The 26,287-nt window shown below is 43.9% G+C and overlaps 1 protein-coding gene across 1 annotated transcript in view; it reads right to left on the reverse strand.

Moving 5' to 3' along the window:
• Positions 1-26,287, reverse strand: part of CORO1A (coronin 1A) — a 50,938-nt gene that overhangs the window by 8,617 nt on the left and 16,034 nt on the right. The window lies entirely within an intron of this gene.

The raw sequence follows: 26,287 nt of genomic DNA on the forward strand, positions 1-26,287 counted from the left end.
TCTGTGGCGATTCTGAAGGGATTCTTCTTATTCTAGTTGTAACCTTGTTTCATTTCCTTCTAAAATCATCTTTATCTACAGTAAGATACATCTTTCTTTCCATATGATAAAACACACTCATTTTAAGTTCAGGTTCTGTTAGTTTTGACAACTGTATACACCCAAGTAATAAGCTCCATAATCAAGATATGAAATATTTCCATCTCCCCTAAAAGTTCCCTCAAGCCTGTCTATAACAAATCCTTATCCTCAGCCCCAGGCAACCACTGATCTGCTTTTTGTCAGTAGGGAATTTTCCATACAAATGAAATCATGGAGTATGAGTCTGGCTTTTTTCACGCAGCATGTTTTGAGATTCATCCATGTTATTGTATGTCAGATAAAGATTTTTATCTTACCTAAGCACAATACCCTTATGTAATATATAATTACACAGAAAAAAGTTAGCAATAATTTCTTACGTTCACCGTTACATGATTACCTTAAAAAAAAAAAAAAGGACTCAGCAGTCAATCTTAACATCACTAAAAGTAGGACAACCAGACATTAGGTACCTCCTATAAGATGAGGCAATAACGGGCGCCTGGGTGGCTCAGTTCGTTAAGCATCTGTCTTCCGCTCAGGTCATGATCCCAGGGTCCTGGGATCGAGTCCCACATCGGGCTCCTTGCTCAGTGGGGAGCCTGTTTCTCCCTCTCCCTGCTGCTCCCCCTGCTTGTACTTTCTCTCTAATAAATAAATAAATAAAATATTTTTAAAAATGACACAATAAGCATGTAGTAACACCTTTGTAGTTTTCTTACCAAAATCATCATTATAATCATCACCAGCATCTTGAATCTACTCGACCCTCTAGCTCTAGCTAATAGTTTGTAGGAAATAAGGGGGATAGAAGAACAGGCTAGATAACACCATGAGGAAGCAATTATGTAAATCTCGAATGTGAAAATGTGTGAATCTAGAAACGTGTAAACATTTTATAGGACAAATTACCTGGTTTCAATAAATAAATGGCATTAAGAGAAAAAGAGGGAAAACAGTAAAAGAGTCTTTAAAAATATCAATTAGGGCATCTGGGTGGCCCAGTCAGTTGACCATCTGCCTTCAACTGGTTCCAGGGTCCTGGGATCGAGCCCCACGTGGGGCTCCCTGCTCAGCAGACAGCCTGCTCACTCCTCTCCCCCTGCTGCTCCCCCTGCTTATTCTCTCTCTCCCTCCCTCTCTCTCTCTCTGCCAAATAAATAAAACAAATCAGCTGTAAAAGGAGACTTTCAAATTAGTTTCTGTCACTTACAACCCAGAGTCCTGACTGCTCCAGGCAGCTCTAGGTCCCCGGTCAGCACTCACATTCCACCCCTGGGGTCTCAGGAGCCCTGTGAGCTACTTTATTGTCCCGCTTTTCCAGATGATGAAATCGAGGCTCCGAGGAGATAAATGACCTACCCAAGGTCACACAAACTAGGCTTCAAATACAAAGCTGCCTGACACTGGAACCCAGGAGTCCATTCAAACTGTCCAGGCCACCATCAGAGCAGATGGGTTTACAAACTGGAGCGCAGTCGGGATGGCCAGCTAGGGACGAAGCACGGCGGACACTCCACAGATGGCCTGACGGACGAATGACGTCACATTAAAACTGGATCTTGAATACGAGTTTGCCAGGTAGAGAAGGGAAGGGAGAGGGGAAAAAGCAGTTCCAGGAAAGGCAAGGAAGAGGCAAGGACATTTCAGGGAATGGTGAGCTCTTTGCCGCGCTGGAGCCTCGGGTGCCTGGGCTGAAGGGGAAGGCGCTAGAGCTAGGGGTTCAGCAAGAGGCAGATCTCTTCTCAAGGAGTTCGCTCCGAAGACAAGGAGAAGCGCCCACAAGTCTGTAAGCAAAGAAGTGACGGGGTCTCGTGTGTCAGGGGTCCCTCTGATAGCCTGGTCCTTGCTCCTGTGGCCCCCAGGCCTCCACTCAGCTGGTCCTCCAGCTGCCTGCAGGCTCAGCCCTGACCCACATTTGAGAACCAGTCCTGGCAGGAGGCATATAAGGATGCCGTTTCCACAGGCTCAGGCCTTAGCCAACCTTGCCAGACGCTTCCAGCGGCCGTCTGCTCAGGCTGCCTTCCTCACATTCGTGAGATGGTCATCACTCCTATTTTATGGAGAAAAGAGGTGAGAATTCTTTCAACCCCTCTGCTCCCACCAGCAACAGCACCTCCGGTCCCTATAAATAGCCCCAAACTGTAATCACGGAGATGTCCTACTTGGGCCCTAGGCCGACTCCTCCTTCTTGGGACACATCCCATTTCCTCGGTGACCTCACTCTGTCTCTCACCCCCTCTCCCCTGCACTGCCAAGTTCTACTCTCCACAGACCCTTTCTCTTGGGTGTGTACAAACAAGCTTAAGTGCCCTGTGCCTTTGGGGGAACCTCTCTGAACTTGGCAGCCTCAAACCACTTCCCTATCTCACTCCCGCTCTTCACCATCAAGTTTCCTGAAAGAGCTGTTTACGCTCACTGCCCTCACTTCCTCATCTCCTGCTTACTCCTTCACCTCCGTGGGTCTGGCTCCGTTCCCACCATCAGACACAGACTTGCCCGCACCAAGTCCACCGATAACGTCCTGATCATGAAATCAAACGTTCTGGTGGTCATCTGACGCTCCTGACTCCCCCTCCCTCTGGAATCTTCCCTTGGTGTCCCTCTCCTGCTTCCCTGCACTGTTCTGCAGCTTTCTCTCTCCACCCTCTGCAGAGCGGCTCCCTTTGCTTAGCTTGCAAGGTGCTCCCAGGACTCTGCTTCTCCTGGCTCCCAAATTCCCCCCCACTATCTCATCCATAGCTACAGCTTCAGCTACAAACTTTTTATTAAAAAAAAGATTTTATTTATTTATTTGAGAGAGAGACAGAGAAAGCACAAGCAGGGGGAGCAGCGGAGGGAGAGGGAGAAGCAGGCTCTCTGCTGAGCAGGGAGCCCGATGAGGGTCTCGATCCCAGGACTGGGGGATCATGACCTGAGCTGAAGGCAGACAATTAACCGACTGAGCCACCCAGGCACTCCTCAATTACAAACTTGGACACCCCCCCCCCAATCTGTCTCTGTGGCCCAGGCTTGCCGCCCGTGCTCCCTTGTGCTGACTGCCAACTGGAGGGCTTAACCTGCATATCAGGGAGGGCCTCCCAGAGGAAGCAGTCTTGACCTCAAATCTCTCCCTTTCCCTCTGTGCTCAGACCCCTGTTTGAGTTGTGTTGCTTGGACCATCTTCCGCTCCCTCTTTAAGGACATCTATGGCCTTCCTGATCATAAGACACCCACCCTACAAAACCCTACCAGATCCTCAAGCAAAAAAGCTGAAACTCCCCCAGCATGGCATCCAAAGCCCTTCCTGATCTCCCCCTTCTGGCCTTGCTATTCACCATTACCCAAACTCAACATGCTCTCTCACTCCTCTGCTCCGGAGGCTGGACCCTCATATGTCTACAAGGGGAGGAGAGGAGGTGGCCGGTCCAGTTACCTGTGGCAGAGAAAACGACTCCAGAACTTTGTGACTTCACACTATTAGTGTTAAGTGTGGGTTAGGGTTAGGGTTTCGAGAGGGAGTGTGCCGAGAGAGAGTGCTCCAAGACGGTAGGCCAGGTGACGGCCAGGGGTCCTTCTACCACATTCTACCGGTAAAGCAGTCCCATGACCAGCCCCGGTTCCAGGGGAGAAGAAACTGACTGCTCCTTTTGATCCGGACAGTGACAGAGTTTGCAGGCCAGGTGAATGACAAGAGGGAGCGGAGGGGCTGTGGCTGCATTAGCCCTTTGTACTGCTCAGGAATGGGGGCCCTGTGAAGCTAAACCTGACTTTTCGAGACAAGTTAGAAATATGGATTTTTATATGAAAGCTCCAGATCTTTCAATGTTGGCAGCTCATTCAAAAATGTCTAAAAATGTTATATGAGCAAAGCTAAATATGTCTTTGGTTTGGATGTGGTTTTTCTGGCCAACAATTTTTGGACTCTGTTCTTTGCCCTTGGCGCAGGCCTGAAATCTCTCTGTTTGCTACCAAAGCTCTTATGTACCTTACTTATCCATTAAGACTCGGGTCAAGACTCCCTTCTCTGTGACGCCTTCCCTAACACCCCCTCCCCCCACGGCCAGTCCTAGAGTCGTTTCTTTTCGCCCCTGTGCGAGTGGCCCCTGGTGCATTCCTCCATCATGGTAATCCATATATTGGATAACAGTTATTTACAGGTCCAACTCTTCCACCAGATTGAGTTTTATCTCCCAGCACAGGACCCAACATTCACTAAACAAAAATCCTTCTTTGTTTCCCAACACTGCTAATAAGCCACCAACTCACACACACTCTCCCTTCACCACCGTCTTCCCTGGCCGGTCCACCCTCCATCCCGCTGCCATCACCCCAGTTCAACCCCTCCTCACTTCTGCCCAGAATGAGTCCAAGAGCCTGCTAGCAAGTCTCCCCCGTTCCAGTCTCCTCCATTGCTCCCAATCCCTGCCCCTTGGCCAGACTCCTCCTCCCTGACACACAGATCTGACCATGTCAACCCCATTTCAAGATTCCTCCATTATTCTTTAGGATAGAATCCACTCCGGCGGCTGGGTTGGTAGATCTAGGTTTTGTGCCTGTCCGTTAGAGCTGGTGCAGGAGTGGAAGTCTCACCAACCCATGTCAGCCTTGGGTCTTTTTCTGGAATCCTTTCTGTCACTATGTGAGGAGAGCCTTCCCGAGAGTAAGGCCAACAAAGGAAAACCAAGTGGGAGTGAGGAGTGGGGAAAGGAAAAGATACAGATTGATCTGATGACCCTGCTGAGCCCCTTGAGCTAATTGTGCCTGAAGACAAATACATTCCAGGCTTTCCAGTTCTCAGAGTCGTGGTGACATAAACAGCCTGCTGGCGAGGCTCAGGGGCCTGGTCTGACTGATCTGAAAAGCAGAAACGATATGCACGTCTAACAAAGGACACTCAGCAGAGAAGACTCCATTTTGATTTACGTCCAACGTGCTGCATTTTCAAAGAACCAGACCCACCATGGATCAACTTCCATTTTGAAACTGACAAACCGAGTTCACCACGCATGAGCTCGAGGGAGAACATTATTCCAAAGCCTTGTCAGCCCCCGGCAGGGTCTCTCCAAGGGATACAAATCCCCCCTGTAGCCTCTCTTGGGAGCTCTTGGGACACTAACACTAGAAGGGACCTTTGCCAGCTCCCTCTTTTTATGGGTGATGAAACCAAGATCCAGAGACCGGTTAGTTAGAGTCTGGACAAAATTTTCCACAAAGTAAATTCGGGGTGGAAGAAAGAGTAGTGTTTGGCAGGCAAAAACACACACCGTAGGAGTCTCATAGTACATAAATAATAGGGTAATGACATTTTGAATGACAGAAAAGTTCTTATGTTGTTATCAGAGTTGCAGAAAAGCATGTGTGCCTTTTTTCATTGCTAGAAGGCAATGTGTATTTTTAATATATATATAAATATATATATTAAAATACATATATATGTATATACATATATATCTTTACACATATACAAAAAATACACATATATATATTTACACACACACACACGCAGTTGCAGTACTATTTAAAAGCTAGAAGGAAACCTTCCATTTGGAAAAACTGAGGGCTGGAGAGTGAAGTACCCTCTAAAATCACCAACACGTTGTAGCAGACTCCAGGACCAAGTTAATGATTTTTCTCACCACACCCCAGCGGATTCCAATGGCGCAGGAGACACGTGTTGATTTTGCATAATCCTCTCTTCTCTACTCTAGTAATAGGAACCGGAATTTCCTTTGGAAGTCTGTAGTGATGCGATGATGGTTGCCTACCCAAACCTCCTCCATTTCGCTGCAAATGGTTAGTGTAATGCAATCATGGAAATCCTATTCCTCATGCTAGTGATTGGTTCAGAAATGATCATTTGTCTCAAATTGGCCAATGAGACCGGAAGAAGTCATTAGGCATGGCTTCATGTAAACCTTTCCCTGCTCACAGAAAAGATACACTGGTGATCCCTTCCTTCCAAAACTTGTTATTATTCAACTCTTTTATTATAACCACCTTAGTGGCTATGAAAATGGAATCTCATGGGACTTTTTATGTGCACTTTTCTAATGACTAATGATGTTGAGCACGTTTTCATGTGCTTATTGGCCATCTGTATATTTTCTTTGGAGCAATGTCTATTCGGATCCTTTGTCTGCTCTCAACTGGGTTGTCTTTTTAATACTGAATTGTAAGTTTTTAAATATATTTTGGATATAAGTCCTTATAAGCTGTATGATCTGAAATATTTCCTATTCTGTGGGTTGTTTTTTCACTTTCGTGATGGTGTCCTTTGAAGAACAGAAGTTTTAAATTTTGATGAAGTCCAGTTTATCTATTTTTTTCTTTTGTTGCTTGTGCTTTTGGTGACTTATCTAAGAAAGCACTGCCAAATTCAAGGCCATGGAGACTTATCCCTATGTTTTTCTCCAAGAGTTTTATAGATTTAGCTTTTTACATGTAGGCTTTTGATGGATTTTTGAGTTAATTTTTGTATATGGTGTGAGGTAGGAAGTCCAAATTCATTCTTTGCATGTGTGTATACAGTTATGCTAGAACCATTTGTTCAATGACTACTTTTCCTCCATTGAATTGTCTTGGCATCCTTGTGAAAAGCCAATTGACCATAGATAGATGGATTTATTTCTGGACTCTATATTCTATTCTACTGGCCCATATGCCTATCCTTATGCCAGTACTACACTGCCTTGATTACTGTAACTTGGTAAGTCTTGAAATTGTGAGTTCTCAAAATGTGTTCTTTTTCAAGATTATTTTGGCTACTCTGGGACCCATGAATTCCTATATGAATTTTAGAATACACTTGCCAATTTCTATTTAAAAAGCCACTGGGCGGGGGGAGGGCGCCTGAGTGGCTCAGTCAGTGAAGTGATTGCCTTCGACTCAGGTCATAATCTTGGAGTCCCAGGATGGAGTCTGCATTGAGGTCCCCGCTCAGTGGGGAGTCTGCTTCTCCCTCTGGCCCTCCCCCCGTCTTGTGCTCTCTCTCTCTCTCTCTCTCTCACTTTCTCTCAAATAAATAACAACTTAAAAAAAAAAAGCCACTGGGGTTCTGGAAGGGTTTGTGTTTAATCTGTATATCAATTTAACAACATTATGTCTTCTGATCCAGGAGCATAAACTGTCTTTCCATTTATTTAGATCTTCTTTAGTATCTTTCAACAATTATTTGAAGTTTTCAGAGCATATGTGTTACTTTTCTTTTGTTACATTTATTCTCAATCATTTTATCCTTTTGGTACTATTATAAATTAATTGTTTCCTTAATTTCCTTTTTGGATTATTCATTGCAAGTGACCATACCATAACTGATTTTTGCATATTGACCTACTATCCTACAACTTTGCTGAACTCATTAATTAGTTCCAGGTTTTTTTTTAATTATGGTGAAAAAGACATAACATGAGACCTACTGTCAATAATTTTTAAGTATATAGTACAGTATTGCCAACTGTAAGCACAGCGTTGTACAACACATCTCTTTCCATCTTGCATGACTAAAATTCTGTACCCATAGAACAGCAACTCGCCATTTTCTCCTCTCCTCAGCCCTTGGCAACCACCATTTTATTTTATTTTATTTTATTTTATTTTATTTTTTTAAAGATTTTATTTATTTATTTGACAGAGATAGAGACAGCCAGCGAGAGAGGGAACACAAGCAGGGGGAGTGGGAAAGGAAGAAGCAGGCTCATAGCAGAAGAGCCTGATGTGGGGCTCGATCCCACAACGCCAGGATCACGCCCTGAGCCAAAGGCAGACGCCCAACCGCTGTGCCACCCAGGCGCCCCAACCACCATTTTAATTTTTGTTTCTATGAATTTGGACTCATGTGGTTGTCTTTTTTGTAACTGGTTTGCTTCACTGAGTGTAAGGCCCTCAAGGATCACCCACGTTGTAGCATATGACAGGATTGTTTTTTATGGCTGAATAATATTCCACTGTATGTATATACCACATTTTCTTTTTCCTTTCATCCATCAGTGGACACTCAGGTTGTTTCTATATCTTGGCTCTTGTGAATAATGCTGCAAATGGACTTGGGTGTGCAAAGATATCATCAAGTTCCTGATTTAAATTCTTTTTGGATAGGGGCGCCTGGGTGGCGCAGTCGTTAGGCGTCTGCCTTCGGCTCAGGGCGTGATCCCGGCGTTCTGGGATCGAGCCCCACATCAGGCTCCTCCGCTAGGAGCCTGCTTCTTCCTCTCACACTCCCCCTGCTGTGTTCCCTCTCTCACTGACTGTCTCTCTGTCAAATAAATAAATAAAATCTTTTAAAAATAATAATAATAAATTATTTTTGGATAAATACGAGAAGTTGGATTGCTTCATCATTTGGTCATTCTGTTTTTTTTAGGAACTTCCACGCTGTTTTCATAGGGGCTGCTCCATTCTACATTCCCATCAACAGTGCACAAGGGTTCTGTTTTTCCGTCACCCTCACCAACACTTATTATTTCCAGTTTCGTTTTTTTTTTTTTAAAGATTTTATTTATTTATTCGGCAGAGATAGAGACAGCCAGCGAGAGAGGGAACACAAGCAGGGGGAGTGGGAGAGGAAGAAGCAGGCTCATAGCGGAGGAGCCTGATGTGGGGCTCGATCCCACAATGCCGGGATCACGCCCTGAGCCGAAGGCAGACGCCCAACCACTGTGCCACCCAGGCGCCCCACGTTTTGTTTTTTATAATGACCGTCCTAGTAGGTGTGAGACGCTGCCTCTCTGTGGTTTTGACTTGCATTTTCCCGATGATTAGTGATGTAGTTCTCATTTTTTAATAGGTAACTACCTTAAGGTGTTCTATATACAAGATAATGTCATCTGCAAATAGAGATAGTTTTACGTCTTTCTTTCCAATCTGGATGCCTTTAATTCATTTTCTTGCCTGATTTTCCTGGCTAGAATACCCAATACAATATCACACAGAAGTGGCAAGAGTGGACATCCTTGTCTTGTTCCTGAACTTTCGCTATTAAGTATGATGTTGGCGGTAGGATTTTTCATAGACGCTGTTTATCAGGTAGAGGAAGTTTCCTTCTATTTCTAGTTTGTTGGATGTTTTTATCATGAGAAGGTGTTGGATTTTGTCAAAGGCTTTTTCTGCATATGTTAAGATGATTATGTGGAGTTTTCTCCTTTATTCTAATAATATAATATATGACATTAATTTATTTTTAGATGTTAAACCAACCTTGCATTCCTGAGATAAACCTCACTTGGTCATAGTGTGTTATCTTCTTTATAGTTGCTGGATTTTGTTTGCTGATAGCTGTTGGGATTCTCACCTCTAAATTCATAAACAATGTTAATGTATAGTTTTGTTTTTATTGTGATGTCTTTGTTTAGTTTTGGTATCAGGCTGATACTGGCCTTTTAGAGTGGGCAAGTGTTCTCTCTTCTATTTCTTGGAAGAGTTTACAAAGAAACGGCATTACTTCTTCTTTAAATGTTTGGTCAAATTCACCAGTGAAGCCATTTGGGCCTGAGCTTCTTTTTGTGGAAAGCTTTTTTTTTTTTTTTTTAAACCATTTTCATGGTTTTTTTTTAAAGATTTTATTTATTTATTCGACAGAGATAGAGACAGCCAGCAACAGAGGGAACACAAGCAGGGGGAGCGGGAGAGGAAGAAGCAGGCTCATAGCAGAGGAGCCTGATGTGGGGCTCGATCCCATAACGCCGGGATCACGCCCTGAGCCGAAGGCAGACGCTTAACCGCTGTGCCACCCAGGCGCCCCTGTGGAAAGCTTTTTTGTTAGTAATTCAATTTCTTTACTTGCTGTAGATCTATTCAGATTTTCTATTTCTTCTGGAAATTTGGCAGTTGTTGTCTTTCTAGGACTTTGTCCATTCCAATTTAAGTTATCTAAATTACTGGCATACAGTTCTTCATAGTATTTATTTCTGTAAGGTTGGTAGTAATGTCCCCAAGGTGTCTAATAACAAATTGGCTTTAATTAAATAGAAGCTGCAATAAATCGGTTGAACCTCAAATAACTTTTTTGGGGTCAGGTGCTACATTTTAAGTCTCTTTCATTGGGGTGCCTTTGTGGCTCAGTAGGCTGGGTCTCTGCCTAAAGCTCAGGTCATGATCCCAGGGACTTGGGATTGAGCCCCACACTGGACTCCCTGCTTGGTGGGGGGTCTGCTTCTCCCTCTCCCTCTGCCCCTCCTCCCTGCTTGTGTTCCCTCCCTCCCTCTCTCTCTCTCAAATAAAGAAATCTTTTTTTTATCTCTTTCATTTTGCTGATAAGAAAAGCTCTCTGTAAAAATAGACTTCAGAAATTCCTGATCAGGCTTAGCAAAAACTTCACATGTGACTTGTCCAGAATAGGCAAATCTATAAAGTCAAAAATTAGGTTCATGGTTGCCAGGAATGAGGGGTGTAGGAAGGAGATAGGGAGTGACTGCTAATGAGCGTGGGGTTTTGTTCTTGGGGGGATAAAAATCTTCTGAAATTAGATAATGGTGATGGATATACAGCTTTGTGAATACAGTGAAGAATGAAACCACTGAACTGTACACTTTAAAAGGGTAACCTTTAGGGGCACCTGGGTCAGCTCAGGTCGTGATCCCAGGGTCCCCCTGGGATCAAGGCCCATGTCAGGCTCCTTGCTCAGCAGAGAGCCTGCTTCTCCCTCTCCCTCTGCCCCCGACTCATGCTTGCTCTCTCTCTCTCTAGTGGTCTCTCTCTCAAATAAATAAAATCTTTAAAAAGGTAAACTTTATATAATATGTATTACATTTCAATAAAACTGTTTTTTTTTTAAGATTTTTTATTTATTTATTTGACAGAGAGATAGCCAGTGAGAGAGGGAACACAAGCAGGGGGAGTGGGAGAGGAAGAAGCAGGCTCCCAGCAGAGGAGCCCAATGTGGGGCTCGATCCCGGAACACCGGGATCACGCCCTGAGCCAAAGGCAGACGCCTAACGACTGCGCTACCCAGGCGTCCCAAAACTGTTTTTTAAAAAAGATATGTGTGGCTTTATATGTGGCCTTACTCTGTTCCTAATTTTAAGAAAGTAAATGCTTTGTTTTCCTACCATTCAATGAAAAGACATAAGAACTCTCTTGCTGTCAATTTATTTTGCTACCATTTAAAAATATAAATCCTTTTTGTAAGAATTATGAAATATATTTTAATAATTATGAGAAATTATTAATCACGGCTAGTGTGGGAGTTTAACAATACTTCATCCATTTTACTTTCTTATCGTTTCAAATGAACCTGTTTACAAAGAAATTTATGAGATTTCCCATTCAAAATTTCTTTTATTCCTTCAAACTGTAAAAAGCTGGTAAAGCTTTCAGTTTTTGAGGTAGCCAACACAATTTTCTATCTTCCTTCTGCAGAAGTTAAAAAAACAACCTTAAATTAAAACAACAGAAACAGTTCTTACAGCAGTATCTAGACCTAAACATATCTTGGAACTTTGTTAATATTTCACAACTACTCCATTGCAAAATTTTGTACTGGCCTTGCCAACATTCCTAAAACTGGTTTTCTCTTGAAGCTTCTATTTCAAAGACTCGACTGAAGAAACAGAGTATGTCCCCCACGTCTGGCCTCGACCTTCTGGTGCCATGACCAGCTGTGGCGCCAACGTCACGTACTTCCCCGTCAGGGTCAGGATGACGACTGGAGAAGTATAAGAATGGGGGGACTTGGCACCTATCTGAGTTGAGGGGCCTTTCACATAATACCTGGCACTGTTTCTTTGTGTTCGAAGCATCCCTTTTATTGTTCAGTCACAGAATAGGAAAGAATTGATTTTTCAGTGTTTTCACAATGAAGACTTTTTCATCTCAAAAGCAATACCAGGGGCACCTGCGTGGCTCAGTTGGTTAAGCATCTGCCTTTGGCTCAGGTCATGATCCTGGGGTCCTAAGATCGAGTCCCACATCGGGCTCTCTGCTCAGCGGGGAGTCTGCTTCTCCCTCTCACTCCCCCTCTGTGCTCTCGCTCTCTCTCTCTCAAATAAATACACTAAAAAAACTTTAAAAAAAAAAAGAAATATCTGCTCATTGTACATTAAATCCTGAAAGATCCATAAAGAAATAATTAATCATTTCGCCACCAACCCTGCATTCTCATTGCCCTGAGGTAACCAGTGTGAACAATTTTTTTTTCTAAACTCCCCCCCTTTTTTTTGTTTTTAGTATAGTTGACACACAATGTTAGTTTCAAGTGAGATGACGGCAGCTTAATGTGTATTCCTGCACACCTGGTAAAGAATGTCCTAAACGTGGGTATTTCCCAGACAGCCAAAAAAAGTCCTGGCCAACCTAAGCATTCCAAGGAAGATGGGCCTCAACAAGAGAGTAAAAAGAGAAAGCCAATGGACTGGTATTAGTGTGGGAAATCTTTTTGAGATGATGGAACTCCAAGAGCAGATTAAGGTAACGGTTGCATGACTCCATGAATTTGCTCAAAGTCATAATTTGAGTACATAAATGGTGAATGTAGATTATACCTCAATGAAGCTGGGTTTTTCGTTTTTGTTTTTTAAAGCAGCCAGGGAGAGAGGAGGAAAACCAGCATGGGTGTGAGAGAAGGACTTGCCCTTTGGAAGCTGCCGAATAATGCCTCTTCAGGGGTGTCCACACCCGGCCCCTGGAACGTGTGAACACGCTATCTTACAGAGGTAAAAGGACTTTGCAGATGTAACTAACTCTACAGACCTTAAAATAGGGAGAGTATCCTGGATTATCCAGGTGAGCCCAATCTAATCACAGAAGCCTGTAAGAGCCGAGAACTTTCCCAGCTGGAAGCCAGAGAGATGTGGCAGAAGAGGAAGTCAGAGATTCGACACGTGGCTGCTGGCTCTGGGATGGGAGGCGGTGTGCAAGTGTAGGAGTGAGGTCTGCAGGAGCCAGGGGGGCCCCTGGCAGACAGCAGCCAGGAAACGGGGGCCTCAGTCCTACCTACAACCACAATGACCTAGATGCCGTCGACAACCTGAATAGGTGGATTCTCCACAGAGCCTCCAGCGTCCAGCTGGCCGCCACCTTGATTTCAGCCTGGTTGAATCCCAGAGCAGAGAGAACGGTTGAGCCAACCTTGACTTCTGAACTACAGACCTTGTGAGACAATACATATGTGTTATAGTCTCTAGGTTTGTAGTGACTTGTTAGGGCAGCAATAGAAAACTAAGAGGCTACCTAAGCTATAAATCTGATGGCAGATCCCTTTTCAAACCTTTTAACAACCTTTATTGTCTAAAACCAAATAGAGTCTACTCTTAATGCAACATGGATGGTCCTCGGTGACCCGACCCCTGAGTCACTCACTAGCCAGAGGCTAAATATCCACATGCACGCACCCTGCTTCTTCTCATCTCCCTTCGGCTCCGTCGTGCGCCTTTCTCATTCTTTTGGACTATGCTCGAGCCTCACCTCTTCCAGGAAGACTCTCCCGTCTGGGTTCCATAGCACCCTCTGGATAGTTCCATCACTATAATACAGTATGATAATAATAATAATACAGTGTCTAATTACACTTATAAAGTATTACAACAAACTATTTATGTGCACATACTCCCCACTTAGGCTGTAACTTCCTTTCGGGGCAGGATCAAGTCTTACTCATCTTTGCTTTCCCCAAGGCCCTGTACACAGTGGATATTCAATAAATACTATTTACATGTCCCATTTGGAAGAAGAAGTCTTGGTAACTAATAAAGAAGCTCATTATTCTAGAAACAGGTTCGATCCAGAAGTGCTACTGACATGCCCGTTCATTTGTAAGGAAGCGAGTGGGGGTTGGGCTTGCGTCCCCGAGATCCATTTCCATGAACCCGGACTATGAGCTTGTTAGAACAAGCTCCTGTTATCCTCCTTGCAGATGTCTTACAGAACACTGTTGTCGACATCTGTGGCCGAAGAAAACCTCCCTTTCTATGTGGATGTCAGAGGTAGCTCCTCACGGCCACGCCCACTCACGGTTGCCACCTGGTTATTCATCCGGATGCTGTCTGTGTCGGGAGGGCCTTGGCATATGAACCTACCAGTCAGGTGACTAAAGTTTCCACCCGGAACCTTCACCAAGCCGAACCTGTTAGGTTTTCCTAACTAATATCAAGCGGATGGGTCTCGGAGGCATTTGGCAATCGCTCTTCCTCTTCTCTTGATGATCAATGTCAGTGACTCCTTTCTGCCGCTCGCATCACTGGGTATTTGATTTTCAGGACGGACTTATATCACGGAGAAATCCACCTTGTAGACACATGACTCTTCACCATGTTCTTATGACTTACGATCACTTATTGCTACCAGCACACTTTCTCCTTAGTACTTCTAACACTGATGAGGGATGGCAGGGTTCACAACGTTGGTAAAACACCTCCAAGCCAAGCACGAACCCAGGAAACACGCCAAAGACAAAGCTATAACGCTGACGCTGAGTAGTGCTAAAACGCTCGCACACAACCACTAATTCCATCTGTAGGTTCAAGCCGGGTGGGCACGCGCTTTTTCTCGGGGACAGCTTGGTTTTTTCCTATAAAGATTTAGACGTCGAACAAGCAGAGAAAACTGTGCTTCGACTTGAAATTAAAACTGTGTTATCATGTGAGAGCACGCACCTTTCTCCGAGGCAAGTATTCAAAATGTTCACCACTGGCTTCCACAGACTGTCGAGAACGACAAATGCTGCACTGACAAGCATTTTGTTTTCTACGCTTTCTCTCTGATCTCCCTTTTTGCACACACAAGCACCGGGTAAGCTCTGTCTCAACTCTGTCCCGTAACCTAGAGGTGGCTGCGTGTGTTGGGAGATGAGTTTCACATTTGTGTCGCCAGCATTGCTGAGCCCTTGGTCACATTTTCCTTTTCCTCCACATCCAGTCACAGTCCTCAAACCTCAGGTACGACCCTGACATCCCGGACTTCTACTTTTTCACCCACACTACACCTGGTGCAAATCGTCTGACATCACGGATACCAACCAGGGATCTTATCAGGAAACAGTACAAATTATCACCTTTTATCTATTTTTGTAAATGTCCTCATGAACATTCAAATGTGTAAATGTTTTCCTGTGACACTCCGACGCTAACATGACAGACTACTCTATTCCGGCAGAAAATCCAATCTTCTTATCCTAGCCCTCGGGATTTCTTTTTAATCTGCCCCACACAACTCTTACTCTTGACCCCTTCCCTTGAGGCAAAATTCACTATCTCTGGCTTTTGGCTTTCTCATCACTCCCTTCTACCTAGTCAAGCCCAGCCCATGCCCCTGAGATCTCCATTTTTTCCATAAAGCTATTCCTCTTCGGAACTCTTGAATTTCAAGAATCAGACAATTTAGTCACAAGCCAACTGGGTGTCTCTACATTCTACTTCAAGAAGAGATTTGTTGTTAAAAATTGGATTAAAGTTACAATGGTACGTTAAATACAGGTATTAACCTCTGTTCCTGCCACGTAATAACGTAGCAGGAAGAAGATTTTTCTAATGCCACAAACCTCAGAGCACAGTGAGAATGGGAGAGAAGACGGTAGAACACAATTTTCAAAGGTGGTTAGTAGATGGGCACGTGGTAACCGGTTTACTAGAACTAAGAAAGCAGAATCTGGAGCTGGCAGTGGAAGAAAAATAAGTCAACAGATTTCCTTTGCAGAAGCCTCCAAGGACACAGAGATGGGCACCTTCGGCAGGAAATGGAAAGAGCTTTCTGCAGGGAATCTGGCCAAACCAAGAAGAAAGACCTGAAGACACTGACATCAGGAGCTCCCACATGGCCAGCTGGGTCTCTGCGGGGAAGGCCACAGGAGGGGGCTACCCACACATGCAGACCTTTCGTTTGGTTTGTAACTATCCCGTGCTTACGACCCCAGGATTCACCAGACATGTGCAGAAAGCATCCAATATATAAAAAACAGAGGCCAAATGCTTGAGTAGATAAACAAAATAGGATACACACACACACACACACACACACACACACACACACACACAATTAAATATTTTTCTGCCTCAGGAAGGCAGGAAATTCGGACACATGCTACAGCATGGACGAGCCTTGAGGCCCTTAGACAAAGGGAAATAAGCCAGTCACAAAGAGGCCAATGCTGTGTGATTCGTTCACATGGGGTACCTGGAGTGGTCGAATTCAGAGACAGGAAGTAGAACGGTGGTTGCCAGGGGCCGGGGGGCCAAGGGAATAGAGAGTTGCTGTCTAATGGGTACAGAGTTTGGGTTGACGAAGATGAGAGGAGTTCTGGAAATGGGCTGCCCAACAACGCGAACGTACTTAACACCCCTGAGCTGTATATTCCTTGGAGAAGGCTGAGGCGGTAAATTTTATGTTATGGGTAGTTCACTCTTATAAAGTCCCAAATAGGCAGAACTAAACTGATGCTTGGATCGCTCTCTGGGGGGGAAGGACTACCAAGAGAAGCAAGAATGTGGTCATCGCAACCGTCACGATGGTCACTGGGCCTCCGAGGGAGGGACCCACCTGGAACTGGGACTGGGTTTCTGGGGATGCTGGCAATCTTTTCTTTCTTTCTTTCTTTTTTTTTTAAAAGATTTTATTTATTTATTTGACAGAGATAGAGACAGCCAGCGAGAGAGGGAACACAAGCAGGGGGAGTGGGAGAGGAAGAAGCAGGCTCATAGCAGAGGAGCCTGATGTGGGGCTCGATCCCATAATGCCGGGATCACGCCCTGAGCCGAAGGCAGACGCTTAACTGCTGTGCCACCCAGGCGCCCCAATCTTTTATTTCTTGATCTAAGTGATAGGTTTTCTTAGTACGCATTTCTACTGTAAAAGAAGAAAAATGCATAGGGAATGCATTTCCACACTGATGGGGCCCAACACAGTAAATGGAAACATCCAGACCAGGAAGTTGTTGGTTTGTTTTTTTGTTTGTTTTGTTTGTTTTTTTAAGTAATCTCTAGGCCCCGTGTGGGTCTCAAACTCAAGGCCCCAAGATCAAGAGTTAGTGGCATGCTCTACCAAAGGAGCCAGCCAGGCGTCCCAGACCCAGAAGCCGAGAACCCCGGCATGCTACAGAAGATCCCTTCCTGCTTCCATACAGACGGAACAGTTTTCTAATAGCCACGAACCCGAGTGGAGCTGGATTTCTCAATGTTGACAACAGGAGTCAGAAGACAGAGCTGTGCATTCGAAATACTGAGGACAAATGTTTCCAATCTTGAATACTCTATCCAAGCTCTTAAGCGTAAAGGTAAAATAAAGACATGTTTAGACATCCAAAGTCTCCAAAATGCACCCTTACTGATCAAAGTACTAGAGGACGTGCCCACCAAAACAAGGGATAAAGCAAGAAAGAGGAAGACGTGGAATCCAGAAAAGTAGGGATCCACCTCAAGAAAACCATGAAGTTCCAGTAGGTGGTGAATAGAGTTGGGGCCTGGAGCAGAACCACCCCAGCGGGAAGCAGGTCAGAAGGCTACGGAGATGGGTCTTTAAGAAAATAAAACCAGGGGCGCCTGGGTGGCACAGCGGTTAGGCGTCTGCCTTCGGCTCAGGGCGTGATCCCGGCGTTCTGGGATCGAGCCCCACATCAGGCTCCTCTGCTATGAGCCTGCTTCCTCTCCCACTCCCCCTGCTTGTGTTCCCTCTCTTGCTGGCTGTCTCTATCTCTGTCGAATAAATAAATAAAATCTTAAAAAAAAAAAAAGAAAAGAAAACCAATAGGAAATCTAATGTGTTTGAATGTAATGAGATAGAGTTTGAGATGGAATTCGTGTTGTGCGCACAAGCAGACGAACAAAACAAGAACAGGACGTAATTATTAACTCAGTGGCAGGGAAAGGGGGGAACAAGAGGTGCAGGAAAAGGAAAGCAGCTGCGTGGTTCGGCGGTGGAGAGCGTTCACATAGTTACAGTGACGTAAACTCGGAATATCTATGTAACCAAAACTGTGTGTGATACGGTAACATGGCGGGGGGGGGGGGGGGGGGAGGTGAAGACAGGAAGTGTAGGAAGGATGAAAATGTTAAAGGCTTAGCTTCCAAGATATCACAGATAATGCCTAAAACCGAAAAATCAAGAAGCAGCAATATGGGCATGCTATTTTTTTTTAAAGATTTTATTTATTTATTTGAGAGACAGAGAAAGAGCAGAGGGAGGGGCAGAGGGGGAGGGAGAAGCAGGCTCCCCGCTGAGCGGAGAGCCCGAGGGTGGGGCTCCATCCCAGGACCCTGGGATCATGACCTGAGAGGAAGGCCGACGCTTAACCGACTGAGCCACCCGGGTGCCCTGAGCGTGCTATTTAGATATATGGAGACTAGAAAGGAATCCGCTAACGAGGATGAATATAGTGCTTCTGGGGAACAGGAAACAAGTGATGGAGGACCCTGGTTTTTCATAATAAGCCACATAGAATTCCTAAACATGCATATATGTAACTTCGGAAAATAAAGAAGTAAAAAACTCAGTTAAGATGGAGGAGAATTGTCTCACTCACCGTATGTCTGCATTTTTATAAGAAGCATAGATTTATTCTCTATACAAAGATGTTTTAATTGATCAAAAGAAGAAATTTGTTAAAAATAAATATTTCCAGGGACACCTGGGTGGCTCAGTCAATGGGGCGTCTGTCTTTGGCTCAGGTCATGATCCCAGGGTCTGGGAATCAAGTCCTGCATTGGGCTCCCTCCTCAGTGGGGAGTGTGCTTCTCCCTCTTCCTCTGCCCCTCCCCCCATTCATGCATGCTCTCTCTCTCTCTCTCTCCCCCTCTGACAAAAAATAAATAAATAAATAAAATCTTTAAAAAAAAAAAAAAAGGAAGAAAGAAAATAAATATTCCCAGTTACTGGCTTGGCAACCGTCCAGCCAGAGACCTATACTTCACCTTTAAAAATAATTATTTGTAAAGCGAGGCACTTTTAAAATATGGCTATAAATTCTTTTTTTTTTTAATGGCCTTAAGCAATAACTATTTTTTTTTTTTTTTAAAGATTTTATTTATTTATTTAACAGAGAGACAGCCAGCGAGAGAGGGAACACAGCAGGGGGAGTGGGAGAGGAAGAAGCAGGCTCATAGCGGAGGAGCCCGATGTGGGACTCGATCCCGGTACGCCGGGATCACGCCCTGAGCCGAAGGCAGACGCTTTAACGACTGCGCTACCCAGGCGCCCCTAAGCAATAACTATTTTATGGAGCTTACAATTCTGTGGGTTGGCTGAGCAGTTCTTCTGAGCCATAAATTCTTTGACACGTCACCCGTCACAGGTGTGGTCTAGGTGCTTCTCCTTCATCTGGGCAGGCTGTGGCTGCTTCAATAAACAGCACGGTGGAAGGGATGGTATGTGACCTCCAAGGATGGAACTCCCAGGCAAGAAGTCCAACCACAGCTTGCCATAACCATGCGAGTTAGGACAGCCATTGGCACTATGGCTGACAGTCCCATTTGAGCCTGTCCCCAGCCATCTCAGTCCAGATGACTCATCTGAGTGAAGAAGCCATCTTGGAAGTGGGTCCTCCAGCCACAGCTCTTCCAACCCTGGCTGGAAAAGTCACCCCCAGCTGTTCAAGTCATCCAAGCTGAGGCTGGACATCGTAGAACAAAGTATAGCTTTCCCTGATATGCCTTTTCCAAATTCCTGACCCACAGAATCAATAAGTAATAATAATAATAATAAAAAGGTCATGTTATGCCACTAAATATTGTGCTGGTTCGTTACATAGTAATAGATAGATGCAACAAAACCTAAGGGAAGGGGTGCCTGGCTGGCTCAGCCAGTAGAACATGTGACTCTTAATCTCAGGGCGGTGAGTTTGAGCCCCACGTTGGGCACGGAGCCTACTTTTAAAAAAGGGGGGTAAGGGAAAAAGCAGCATGTAATTATGTATTGATGTACTCAGCATGAATAAGACAATGCCTATGACTATTCCAATGCTAAGTTAATCACTGGATGCTAAACAGATGATGCATAAATTAGACACTGAATGCTAAATTAATGAACAATTATCTCATTATGTGTACTAAATCTCTTTCTTTATGTTCCAATACTAAATTAATATGTGAGGGTTTTTTTTTAAGACTTATTTATTTATTTGAGAGAGACAGAGCACGGGAGGGCAGAGGACGAGGGAGAGAGGGAATCTCAAGCAGACTCCCCACTAAGCATGGAGCCCAACATGGGGCTCCATCCCATGACCCTGAGATCAAGATCTGAGCCAAAATCAAGACTTGGATGCTTAACTGACTGAGCCACCCAGGCGCCCCAATATGCGTGATTTTAATGACCATTTCCAGAATATCCATTTCCCCCATCTCCTTCATCCCTTCTAGATCTTGATGAAGAAGCAATGGGGGAACATTTAAAGGAACAAGAGTGGCTGCATAGGAGACTATGACAGAGGCTAGAAGAAGAGCCACAAACTCAGGGATAACACAAAAGACTGGTATAAACCTATAGGATCCGGTGTCACGATGGCTCTAACTCGGAATGAGCTGAGGTTGTGAAACATACTATAGACAACAAAAAGGGTTTTTATAGCTATATTTGGAGCAAGAAAAAGGAAGAAATGAGCCCATTGCTTAGGGTTGATGGTGTAATATTAACAGATGACCAAGAGAAAGCAGAACCTCTCAACTTTCATTTGGTTTGTCTTCTATAAGAAGAATGAGGCTCAAGATTAAAATTGCCGAAGGTTGGAGTTAGGAGGAAAGTGATATCCCCAAGAAGTGAAGAATGATAGGAGAATACTGACTCAATTGAAATGTTCAAGACCTCAGATTTGGACGCAGTCCATCCCCCAAGATCCTGAAAGATACGGTTTTGGAAATACTGCAGACAAACTCTGAGAAATTTTAGAAAATAAGAAAAGGACTGGGGATAGGTAAATATCCTGACTTTCAAGAAATTTTAAAAAGTAATTCATAAAACCATTCCCCAGTGACTTTGGTATTAGTTGCCCTGGCAAGGTTCTAGATACTATATTCTTCAGATCATTTGTGAGCACCAAGTGGCAGGAGCAGTGAGAACTATTCATGCTAAATAAACCTCGTTTCCCTTTTTCACAGTGTTACGATAGGGTTACAACACTGTTAGACAGGGGAACCTGCACGACTTCACTTGCTTTCTGCCTTTATTTCAAGGAAGAAACACAGTCTTTTAAGACATCGTCGTAGATCTTATAAAGAAACCTGAGCACATGTACAGGAATTTAATGGATCTCTAGTAGTTTGAACATTAGTATTAACGAAATATTGATTTTGGTGATGTCCTCAAAAATAGCAAAGAAAGGACCTATGCAAATTAACTCTTACATAAAAGCAATGAAAACTCCCACAAAAATGGCCAGGATCAACTTTTTTCGAAACTCTGGAAAGTAACCAAAGGCTTATAACAACTTGAAGAATGCTCATTCAAGAAACATGGCTGAATCTTGGTAAGAACAGTGAACTTTGTGATATTTTAACTTGCCCTAGTCCTGTCCCCCACTCTCCAGCTCTGTTGCAACCTTGAAAAACAGCCCACATCCCTAGTGCAACCTGGCAGCCAATGAAGGAAACAGCACAGAGATGGAGCTCTTTCCAATTCTTACTCCCAAAGAATTGTCATTATTGGCACTGTCTTATGGTTCTGTAGAAGAACCACACTTACAAGGCTGTCTGTATTTGGCTTCAGCTGAAGCTTGCCCAGAGTGAAAAAGCTTCTCCCCAGGAGGAATTTGCTGAAAACAGTTACAGACAAGTGTTTTAACTTTGCAGGTCCTGGAGGCAGTGGACAACTGGTAGAGCAAACAACAGACTAACCAAAAGGCTTTAAAAGAAAAGCTGGGGGAGATCAAAGCTCTGAGATGACAATTTGAGGAGCTCTGTATACCCAATCCCTCCAAAAATGAAGCTGGTGAAAATTATTTTTTAAAAAGAAACAAAGTCTTCGGAAACTGTCCTAATGACATTTAGCCAACAAAGACACATTTATTTAAGAAAACCTACTACTACTTGGTAAGAATAGGGAGAGTCTGTAGCATGTGAGCCACAACCAATTCCCTCCTCCCTCTTACTCTCTCTCTCCTCAACTCAGCTTCAGGGAAATTCCATTCTGAGCAGGTATGATAAAAAAAGACAGGGATCCCAGGATGCCTGGCCGGCTTAGTTGGTGGAACACGCAACTCTTCATCTTGGGGTTGTAAGTTCAAGTCCCCCATTGGGTGTAGAGATTACTTAAAAATAAAATCTTAAAAAAGAAAAGACAGGGTTCCCTCTCCCCTCAGCTCCCAGTCAAACCTTACCATATCTCACCAGAAGGAGCAAGCTGCCAGCATTTCTCATCCCCTCCAACTCCAACTTGAAGAGGTGAAACTTCTGGTGAGTGTGGCAGAGAGGTAGAGGGCTTCCTTCTCCCTCCCAGACCCTATTGATAGGATGGAGGCTCTGTCCCAGGTGTGACAGCCCAAGAATACCGGGTTCTGCTTGCCCTCATCGCTGCTTGCTCGAAGAGCAGGGATCCCATGCTGGGAGTGGCAAGCCAAGAAGACCAGAGGCTACTGCCCTATCCAGTGTCCAGAGTAGTGCCTCGAGATGTTGCCCAGGGGAGAGGCAGTTCATAAGAAAAGATACTTGGAAAAAAAAGAAAAGAAAAAAAGATTTGAGGCTCTCTCCAAAGGAACTAACTTTATTCAAGACACAATGTGTGAAATGTCAAGCCTAAGGACACTCTCTAAAATAAAACAAAACAAAAAAACCAACAGCTCCCCTTAATTAAGAATCATAAGGCTTGGGGTCCCTGGGTGGCTCAGTCAGTTAAGCCTCTGCCTTTGGTTCAGATCATGAACTTGGGGTCCTGGGATCAAGCCCCACACCGGGATCCCCGCTCAGCAAGGAGTCTGCTTCTCCCTCTGTCCCTCCCCATCATGCTCTCTTCCTCTCTCTCTCTCAAATAAACAAATAAAATAGTAAAAAATAAAAAGAGCCACATATTTAAAGAATAAAAAGCTAAACCATAGGCCATTCAATTCAGAGAATCTGGGAAAGAGACAGCTAAGAAAAGCCCTCCTAAGGTCAGAATGAACCTCAAAGCCCAGCATCACAACTTATCCCCCGCCAAATTTACTTGGATCAGAGTGCTGAGCAATATATCCCCCAGGGCACAAACAGTAGAGCAATCCGTCAGTAATTAGTGGATAACAAGGAGTGTGTAATACCAGAGGAAGCAGACAGCTTAACAGAGAAGTCAGGGAAAGAGAGAATCAAAGAGAACCTGCTACAACCATTGTCATCCCAAAGTGACTGTGCACGTGCCCAAGGCGGTGTCCTCTGAAGAGCGACACCAAAGGTTTCAGGCTGAGGGGAAATAGGCTTAACTAAAATAGCCTAGTCAAGTCAGAAAATAAATAAACAAACCCCCAGGGAGGGGGAAGGGAATCTGTATCCAGAGTTGCTATATTACCTAAAATGTCCAGTTTTCAACAAAAATTATGAGACATGCAAAGAAAGAGAAAAGTGTGACCCACACACAAGCAAAAGATCAGGTAACAGAAACCCCCTGTGAGAGGAACTGGATGTTAGATTTTTTTTTAAGATTTATTTATTTTAGAGAGAAAGGGAGATGGAGACAGAGAGCACAAGCAGGGGGAGGGTCAGAGGGAGAGAAAATCCTCGAGCAGACTCCCCACTGAGCAAGGAGCCTGACACAGGGCTTGATCCCAGGACCCCGAGAACATGACCTGAGCCAAAATCAAGAGTTGGCTGCTTAACCGACTGAGCCACGCAGGTTCCCCTGGATGTCAGATTTAACAGACTTCAATGTAGCCCTTATAAAAATGTTCAAAGAACTCAAGAAAGCCATGCTTAAAGAAACAAAGGAAGGTATGGTGATAATGTCTCATCAAATAGAAAATATCAATAAATAGGTAGAAATTATTTTTTTAATTAATAAAAATTTTGGAGTTGAAAAGTATACTAATCAGGGACGCCTGGGTGGCTCAGTAGGTTAAGCGTCTGCCTTCAGCTCAGGTCATGATCCCAAGGTCCTGGGATCAAGTCCCGCATTGGGCTCCTTGCTCAGCAAGGAGCCTGCTTCTCCCTCTGCCTGCCGCTCCCACTGCTTGTACTCGCTCTCTCTCTCTCTGACAAATAAATAAAGAAAATCTTTTAAAAAAGGAAAAGAAAAATGAACAGAGCCTCAGAGAAATGTGGGATACCTTTAAGAGTACCAACATACATGTAGTAAGAATACCAGAGGACAGGGGCTCCTGGGTGGCTTAGTCATTAAGAGTCTGCCTTCGGCTCAGGGCGTGATCCCAGAGTCCTGGGATCGAGCCCCTCCTCGGGCTCCCTCCTCCACTGGGAGCCTGCTTCTTCCTCTCCCACTTCCCCTGCTTGTGTTCCCTCTCTCGCTGGCTGTCTCTCTCTCTGTCAAATAAATAAATAAAATCTTAAAAAAAAAAAAAAAGACAGGAGAAAGGAACAGGAAAAAAAAGTTGAAGAAAACTTGGCTACACACTTTCCAAATTTGCTAAGATTTGCTAAAATATGAACTCTAAGTAGGATAAGTACAAAGAGATCCACACCCAGAAACATTACAGTAAAAGTATTGAAAGACAAAGTCTTGAAAGCATTAACAGAAAAAAGGAGTCATCATATGCAAAGCAGCTACTATGAGATTAACACCTGACTTCTTGTCCAAAACAATGGGGGCCAGAAGGCAGTGGGATGACATACTCAAGGCACAGTTGAGTCTCATTGTTCATGGTAGTTATATCCTATAAAGTCATTGTGGACACTGAATTAGCAAATACTGAACCCTTGCTCCTATGAGGAAATACTGGGTTAAGTCCTGCCAGGCTCTGGTCACTTATTTTTGAGAGCTGATCAATATAAGGTTGACCCCTGAACAACACGGGAGTTAGGATGCCAACACCCCACATAGTCAAAAATTCATCTATAACTTTTGACTCCCCCAAAACTTAACTACTGACAGCCTGCTATTGACCAGAAGCCTTACCGATAACATAAGCAACACATATTTTATACACTATATGTATTACATATGGTATTCTTACAATAATATCTAACTTTTTAAAATTTTTTTGGTATTTCAAGGTACATGGTTTGTCTGTGAGTTTTTTAAATTGTAAATTGCAATCTCCAAAAAATTTTCTAATGTATTTATTGAAAAAAATCCATGTATAAGGGACTCATAGAACGCTTGGATGGTTTAGTCAATAAAGCATCTGCTTTAGGCTCAGGTCATGATCCCAGGGTCCTGGGATCGAGTCCCACATTAGACTCCCTGCTCAGTGGGCAGTCCACTTCTCGCTCTCCCTCTGCCTTTCCCCACCCCACCCCCCGACCCATGCTCTCTCTTGTGTGCGTGCTCTCTCTCACATGTTCTCTCAAATAAATATTTTAAAAATTAAATTAAATTTAAAAATGGACACATGTCATTCAAACCCGTGTTGTTCAAAGTTTCTATAATCCTGTTTTATGTGTTTCTGCTTAAAGACACCTTATTTAATATATATTATTGATTCACTAACATTGAACTCATGGCCATCGGCACTATAATTAATGCCTGAATGAACCTTCTCTAGCACATGTATTTTTCTCCTAAGGCATATCATGGCATTCTTGCACTTAGGAACACTAGACAGCATTTCAGAATTTTAAATTGCTATTTAAACAGCAAACACACCACCAAAATGCACAAAAATGCAAGCTCATGGCACTAAACAGACCATGACAAGGACACTTATTTATAGTATAAGAGCTGAAATAAGAAGGCGGAGCATCTAAAGAAACACACTGATAATAATACAATAATCGTAGGGGACTTTAACACCCCACTCACTGTAATGGACAGATCATCTAAGGAGAAGATCAACGAGGAAACAAGGGCTTTGAATGACACACTGGACCAGATGGCCTTCACAGATATATTCAAAGCATTCCATCCTGAAGCAACAGAATACACATTCTTCTCTAGTTCACATGGAACATTCTCCAGAACAGATCATATATTGGGCCACAAATCAGGTCTCAACTGCACCAAAAGATTGGGATCATTCTCTGCATATTCTCAGACCACAATGCTTTAAAACTTGAACTCAATCACAAGAGAACATTTGGAAGGAACACAAATACATGGAGGTTAAAGAGCATCCTACTAAAGAATGAATGGGTCAGCCAGGAAATTAAAGAAGAATTTTTAAAATCCATGGAAGCAAATGAAAATGAAAACACAACTGTTCAAAATCTTTGGGATGCAGCAAAGGCGGTCCTACCAGGGAAGT

Source organism: Ursus arctos, unplaced genomic scaffold (genome assembly GCF_023065955.2).
Source record: "Ursus arctos isolate Adak ecotype North America unplaced genomic scaffold, UrsArc2.0 scaffold_2, whole genome shotgun sequence".
In the NCBI taxonomy this organism is placed as follows: Eukaryota; Metazoa; Chordata; class Mammalia; order Carnivora; family Ursidae; genus Ursus; species Ursus arctos.